This window comes from Aegilops tauschii, chromosome 2 (genome assembly GCF_002575655.3).
Source record: "Aegilops tauschii subsp. strangulata cultivar AL8/78 chromosome 2, Aet v6.0, whole genome shotgun sequence".
Taxonomy (NCBI): Eukaryota; Viridiplantae; Streptophyta; class Magnoliopsida; order Poales; family Poaceae; genus Aegilops; species Aegilops tauschii.
In genome coordinates, this window is record NC_053036.3 from 100505288 (window position 1) to 100513441 (window position 8154).

At 45.9% G+C, this 8154-nt stretch overlaps 1 long non-coding RNA gene across 1 annotated transcript; it reads right to left on the reverse strand.

Annotated features, from left to right (window-relative positions):
• Positions 1-6471: 6471 nt before the first annotated feature.
• On the reverse strand, positions 6472-7734 carry LOC120974998 (uncharacterized). The gene is made up of 2 exons (XR_005770725.3): positions 7458-7734; positions 6472-7389 (listed from the first exon to the last, which is right to left on the reverse strand). It is a non-coding gene; the product is annotated as an uncharacterized lncRNA (long non-coding RNA).
• Positions 7735-8154: the final 420 nt, after the last annotated feature.

Genomic DNA, 8154 nt, shown 5'->3' on the forward strand with positions numbered 1-8154 from the left:
ATCGTTGAGCATGTGCTCAGATTGTTTGAGTACTACAATCACTTGAATCGAGTGGGAGTTAATCTTCCAGATGAGATAGTGATGGTTCTCCATAGTCACTGCCACCAAGCTATTAGAGCTTCGTGATGAACTATAACATATCAGGGATAGACATGATGATCCTTGAGCAACTCGCGATGTTTGACACCGCGAAAGTAGAAATCAAGAAGGAGCATCAATTGTTGATGGTTAGTAAAACCACTAGTTTCTAGAAGGGCAAGGGCAAGAAGGGATACTTCATGAAACGGCAAATCAGTTGCTGCTCTAGTGAAGAAACCCAAGGTTGAACCCAAACCCGAGACTAAGTGCTTCTGAAATGAGGGGAACGGTCACTGAAGCAGAACTACCCTAGATACTTCGTAGATGAGAAGGCTGGCAAGGTCGACAGAAGTATATTGGATATACATTATATTAATGTGTACTTTACTAGTACTCCTAGTAGCACCAGGGTATTAGATACCGGTTCGGTTGCTAAGTGTTAGTAACTCGAAATAAAAGCTGCGGAATAAACGGAGACTAGCTAAAGGTGAGATGACGATATGTGTTGGAAGTGTTTCCAAGGTTGATGTGATCAAGCATCGCATGCTCCCTCTACCATCGAGATTGGGGTTAAACCTGAATAATAATTATTTGGTGTTTGCGTTGAGCATAGACATGATTGGATTATGTTTATCGCAATACGGTTATTCATTAAAGGAGAATAATGGTTACTCTGTCTATTTGAATAATACCTTCAATGGTCTTGCACCTAAAATGAATGGTTTATTGAATCTCGATCGTAGTGATACACATGTTCATGCCAAAAGATATAAGATAGTAATGATAGTACCACGTACTTGTGGCACTGCCACTTGAGTCATATTGGTATAAAACGCATGAAGAAGCTCCATGTTGATGGATCTTTGGACTCACTCGTTTTTGAAAAGATTGAGACATGCGAACCATGTCTATTAGTATATATGCATGAAGAAAGTCCATACAGATGGATCATTTGGACTCACTTGATTTTGAATCACTTGAGACATGCAAATCATACCACATGGGCAAGATGACTGAAAGGCCTCGTTTTCAGTAAGATGGAACAAGAGAGCAACTTGTTGGAAGTAATACATTTGATGTGTGCAATCCAATGAGTGTTGAGGCACGCAGTGGATATCGTTATGTTCTTACTTCACAGATGATTTGAGTAGATGCTAAGAATATTTACTTGATGAAACACAAGTCTGAATTATTGAAAGGTTCAAGTAATTTCAGAGTGAAGTTGAAGATCGTCGTGACAAGAGGATAAAATGTCTGTGATATGATCATAGAGATGAATATCTGAGTTACGAGTTTGGTACACAATTAAGACATTGTGGAAATTGTTTCACAACTAATACCGCCTGGAACACCATAGTGTGATGGTGTGTCCGAACATCATAACTGCACCCTATTGGATATAGTGCATACCATGATGTCTCTTATCGAATTACCACTATCATTTATGGGTTAGGCATTAGAGACAACCGCATTCACTTTAAATAGGGCACCACGCAATTCCGTTGAGACGACACCGTATGAACTATGGTTTAGAGAAACCTAAGCTGTCGTTTTTAAAAGTTTGGGGCTGCGACGCTTATGTGAAAAGTTTCAGGCTGATAAGCTCAAACCCAAAGCGGATAAATGCATCTTCATAGAATACCCGAAACAGTTGGGTATACCTCCTATTTCAGATCTGGAAGCAAAAGTGATTGTTTCTAGAAACGGGTCCTTTCACGAGGAAAAGTTTCTCTCGAAAGAATTGAGTGGGAGGATGGTGGAGACTTGATGAGGTTATTGAACCATGACTTCAACTAGTGTGTAGCGGGGCACAGGAAGTTGTTCCTGTGGCACCTACACCAATTGAAGTGGAAGCTTATGATAGTGATCATGAAACTTCGGATCAAGTCACTACCAAACCTCATAGGATGACAAGGATGCGTACTACTTCAGAGTGGTACGTAATCCTGTCTTGGAAGTCATGTTGTTGGACAACGATGAACCTATGAGCTGTGGAGAAGCGATTGTGGGCCTGGATTCCGACGAATGGCTTGAGGCCATAAAATCCGAGAGGATCCATGTATGAAAACAAAGTATAGACTTTGAAAGAACTACTTGATGGTCGTAAGGCTGTTGGGTACAGATGGATTTTAAAGGGAAGACAGACAATGATGGTAAGTGTCACCATTAAGAAAGCTCGACTTGTCGTTAAGATGTTTTCTGGCAATTTCAAGGAGTTGACTGCGATGAGACTTTCTCACTCGTAGTGATGCTAAGAGTCTGTTAGAATTAGCAGTTACTGCATTATTTATGAAATCTTGCAGATAGGATGTCAAAACATTGTTTCCTCGACGATTTTCTTGAGGAAAGGTTGTATGTGATACAACCAGAAGGTTTTGTCAATCCTGAAAGATGCTAACAAGTATGCAAAGCTCCAGCAATCCTTCTAAGGATTGGAGTAAGCATCTCGGAGTTGGAATGTACGCTTTGATGAGATGATCAAAGATTTTGGGTTTATACAAAGTTTATGAGAAACTTGTATTTCCAAAGAAGTGAGTGGGAGCACTATAGAATTTTTTGATGAGTATATGTTGTTAACATATTGTTGATCAGAAATGATGTAGAATTTCTGGAAAGCATCCAGGGTTATTTGAAAAGTGTTTTTAATGGAAAACCTGGATTAAGCTACTTGAACATTGAGCATCAAGATCTATAAGGATAGATCACTTAATAGTACTTTCAAATGAATACATACCGTGACAAGATTTTGAAGGAGTTCAAAATAGATCAGCAAAGAAGGAGTTCTTGGCTGTGTTACAAGGTGTGAGTATTGAGTAAGACTCAAGACCTGACCACGGCAGAAGAAAGAGAAAGGACGAAGGTCGTCACCTATGCTTTAGACGTAGGCTCTACAATATGCTATGTTGTGTACCGCACCTGAAGTGTGCCTTGCCATGAGTTAGTCAAGGGGTACAATAGTGATCCAGGAAGGGATCACATGACAGCGGTCGAACTTATCCTTAGTATCTAGTGGACTAAGGAATTTTCTCGATTATGGAGGTGGAAAGGGGGTTCGTCGTAAAGGGTTACGTCGATGCAAACTTTGACACTAATCCGGATGACTCTGAGTAGTGAACCGGATTCATATAGTAGAGCAGTTATTTGGAATAGCTCCAAGTAGCGCGTGGTAGCTGCATCTACAAGATGACATAGAGATTTGTAAAGCACACACGGATCTGAATGTTGCAGACCCGTTGACTAAAACCTCTCTCGTAAGCATAACATGATCAAACCCTAGAACTCATTGAGTGTTAATCACATGGTGATGTGAACTAGATTATTGAATCTAGTAAACTCTTGGGTATTAGTCACATGGCGATGTGAACTTTGAGTGTTAATCACATGGTGATGTGAACTAGATTATTGACTCTAGTGCAAGTGGGAGACTGTTGGAAATATGCCCTAGAGGCAATAATAAAATGGTTATTATTGTATTTGCTTGTTCATGATAATTTTCTATTGTTCATGCTATAATTGTATTAACTGGAAACCGTAATACATGTGTGAATACATAGACCACAACATGTCCCTAGTAAGCCTCTAGTTGACTAGCTCGTTGATCAATAGATGGTTATGGTTTCCTGACCATGGACATTGGATGTCATTGATAACGGGATCACATCCTTAGGAGAATGATGTGATGGACAAGACCCAATCCTAAGCATAGCACAAGATCGTGTAGTTCGTTTGCTAGAGCTTTTCTAATGTCAAGTATCATTTCCTTAGACCATGAGATTGTGCAACTCCCGGATACCGTAGGAATGCTTTGGGTGTACCAAACGTCACAACGTAACTGGGTGGCTATAAAGGTGCACTATAGGTATCTTCGAAAGTGTCTGTTGGGTTGGCACGAATCGAGACTGGGATTTGTCACTCCGTATGACGGAGAGGTATCTCTGGGCCCACTTGGTAATGCATCATCATAATGAGCTCAATGTGATTAAGGAGTTAGCCACGGGATCATGCGTTACGGTACGAGTAAAGTGACTTGCCGGTAACGAGATTGAACAAGGTATTGGGATACCGACGATCGAATCTCGGGCAAGTAACGTATCGATTGACAAAGGGAATTGTATACGGGATTGATTGAATCCTCGACATCGTGGTTCATCCGATGAGATCATCGTGGAACATGTGGGAGCCAACATGGGTATCCAGATCCCGCTATTGGTTATTGACCGGAGAGTCATCTCGGTCATGTCTGCATGTCTCCCGAACCCGTAGGGTCTACACACTTAAGGTTCGGTGACGCTAGAGTTGTAGAGATATTAGTATGCGGTTAACCGAAAGTTGTTCGGAGTCCCGGATGAGATCCCGGACGTCACGAGGAGTTCCGGAATGGTCCGGAGGTAAAAGATTTATATATGGGAAGTCTTGTTTTGGTCGCCGGAAAAGTTTCGCGCATTATCGGTATTGTACCGGGAGTGCCGAAAGGGGTCCGGGGGTCCACCAAAGGGGTCCACCAGCCCCGGGGGGCCACATGGGTTGTACGGGTGTGCGCCTTGGCCTATATGGGCCAAGGGAACCAGCCCCAAGAGGCCCATGCGCCAAGAGATAAGGGAAAGGGAGAGTCCTAAAGGGGGAAGGCACCTCCTAGGTGCCTTGGGGAGGATGGACTCCTCCCTGGCCGCACCCTTCCTTGGAGGAAGGGCCAAGGCTGCGCCCCCCCTTCTTCCTTGCCCCTATATATATGTGGGGAGGGGGAGGGCAGCCATACCACAAGCCCTGGCGCCTCCCTCCCTCCCGTGACACCTCTTCTTCCCCGCTTGCGCTTGGCGAAGTCCTGCCGGGATCCCGCTACTTCCACCACCACGCCGTCATGCTGCTGGATCTCCATCAACCTCTCCCCCCCTTGTTGGATCAAGAAGGAGGAGACGTCGTCGCTCCGTACGTGTGTTGAACGCGGAGGTGCCGTCCGTTCGGCGCTAGGATCATCGGTGATTTGGATCACGACGAGTACGACTCCATCAACCCCGTTCTCTTGAACGCTTCCGCTCGCGATCTACAAGGGTATGTAGATGCACTCCTCCCCTCTCGTTGCTAGCATCTCCTAGATTGATCTTGGTGACACGTAGGAAAATTTTGAATTTCTGCTACGTTCCTCAACACGCTCCTGGCTGGTTCATGCACAAAGCCTGGCTCCCGCCGTTGAGCCTGGTTCGTTCATGCATGAAGTAACCATATACTTATAAGTAAGCTTGCTTAGGTTCACATGGCCGGTTTGGAGCCCATTAATTGTTAGCACTATATTATCGTTACATCTAAGATCCAACGGCCGGTCTAGAGTCCACTGCGGGAATTTGAACAACTAAAACTAAAAGTGCTGATGATCAGCCGGAAAAAAATATACAGATGATCAGATGCACAACCGAACACTTAATGAAAAAACACACGGAGTTGTACATGAGCTGCATTATATTATCGGATATTTTCGAAACGGGGGCTGCATTATATTACACCACCACCAACTACAACGAAAGATGGTACATTCTTTTGCCAGGGACGAAAATAAGATTATCTTCTTCTGAAGTGCGAAGACATGCACAAACACAAATATGGACGTACAATCAATAGCGGCCCAACCATATTTGTCACGTGAATGCAACCACGATATAATAGGCAGCCTTTGTCAAGATAGAACACTTACGGGGATCAGCTCGACTGGCTGGCGTGCTGGCCTCACAGAGGTTAATTAGTCGTCTGATTCTCTCACTTGCGCATTGCTTTATTTTCCCTCCATTTCTTTCATCTATCCATTGACACGTGGGCCCCATGTAGGTAGAGAGAAAGTGAGCTGACAAGGCGCCATTCAGATGGTTTGACTGGTCAACTAAACAAAATACATAGCTATACGGTGTGACAGTGACCGTATAATCATCACAACACGTATATAGTGACCGTATTGACCGTATTCTTAAGTACAGTGACCAAAGTGAGCGTACATGACAAGTGTAGTGATCACCAATGCTTTTTACTCCATTTATATCCAACTCCGATAGATATTGACATAAAATTACCCTCGTCTCTGTAAGGTGCACATGCGCATGTGTTACGGGTTGCATTATCTTTTTTTGGATCATGCAGTGTTGATGTGAAGGGGCCACCGAGTGTCCTTTATTAGCACATATTCAAGCTCTGCACTACCATCGGATGGAAGAATAGTGATGCATGAAATAGTCTTCTAAGGAGAAACATACAGTGTAGTTCATTTAAAGATTTTTTATAAAATTATCAAAAGATTTGAATCCTAATGTTTTTTATTAAGTAGGATTTTCATTTTTTTATTGAAGGTTGTTTAATTTGTAAGATTTAATATCAGCGTGCGTTGGTTGCTTTGAGCCGACACGTACACCATCCACATCCAGAACTCCACCTCCAAACTTGTCCATTTGTCTCCACCTCCACCGCTCTCTTTGTTGTCAAAAGCAAAAAAACAAACTCCACCGCTCCTCTCTTCTGTACTATCGCTCCATCTATCTCTCATCCCTATCTGCATCTCTTTCCTCACCGATATAGAACAGGGCCGAGCGCCCGGCGACACAGGCCGATTCCCCGAGCACGCCGCCACCAAGCACCCCATCTCCACGCACCTCCCCTCGGCGCCGCCTGGTGGCTGATCCGTGGCAGTGGCGGTGGGGCCTCTCCTCGTCTCCCGGCTGGCCCATTGCGTGCGACCCCCCTCGCAGCTGTCAGCTCGGCGCTCCGGCGGCGCATCTCTCGGTGGCAGAGTGCCCCCTTGTGGCAGATCTGGAGCGGTTGTTCCACTTGCCTCCTGTGACTTCCCGCGACGCCTTTCCCCTACTCCCCCTCCACCGCCACCAACAGTCCCGGTGCAGCGCGTCCTCGATCTGCAGCATCCGGCTCCACCCACCGTTCATCCTCCTCTACCTCTGCCCCGACCTCCCGGTTACAGCGGGTTAGCCCGGCCATTCCCGCCTCTTCTTTGACTGGTTGTGATGTTCGGCTTAGCCCGGCCATGTCCGCCTCTTCTTCGATTGGTTGTGATGTTTGATTCAGCCCCGCCATGCCTGCGTATTCTTCAGTTGGCTGTGATTTCGTTGCGGCCACAATCGAGTTCTAATCTGTCATTAGAGTATAATGCTTCCCCTTCGTCACATGCTTTCTCCACCACGGGATGGCGCCGCCGCACATGTGGGCGAGCCAACCTCTGCTGGCCAGCTTCCCCTCCGTCCTCTCCTCTCTACGCCATGGGATGGCACCGCTGGCCGCTGCCGCGGCCGCCATGGCGCCAAGAATGAGTGATTTCTGCAGCTGAAGGACATGGTGATTGATAACCAGATCGTGGGGAATTAGGAAAACAGGGGAGATGAATGGATTACCTGGTGGTCAAGTCCTCATTCGTACGCCACCCGTGTCCTGGTTGTTGTCGCCCGACCGGCTGGCTTCGGATCCCTTCGTCTCCCGTGCCCGTGCGCCGTCGCCCGGCTCCGGCGAGCTCCTGCCTAGGACGCCGCACCTCCCCTCCTTTCTTCCTTCTCTCCCTCAGCTCCGGCCTTCCTAGCCTCGCCGCCCGCCTCCGAATCGGTGTCCCCAGCCCCTGCTGCGCACGGATCCGGTCCTGCAAGCTCCAGCCACCGGCGTCGTTCCGGATCGAGCAGCCGCCGCCCCCAGCCGCTCGTTATGCACGGGTCTTTTTTGCAAAGTTATCTCTCAGAGCCACCTAAAAGAAGATCGCGGGTTGAATGCACCAAAATACAGGGTTCTTTTTGTAAAAATGAAACGTTTTTCCAGAGTGCCACTTAAACAGAGACTGCGGGTTGATTTCAAAGAAAGAGGGACTTTTTCGCAAAAACACCGACGACGTACGACCAGAAGCAGTAATCGCTTTATTATTAGGGAAAGATTAGGTAAAGATAAAGATAAAGATAAAGACTAGGGAAACATATTAAGAGCAGTAGTTTAATTGAGTTTATAATAAAGAAAACAAGGTGCAACTGGGCAACGGGACCTCTACGCTTCTAACCATACGACAAAGAAACAAACGGATTATAGGGAGATTAATAGCACGAGTTGATA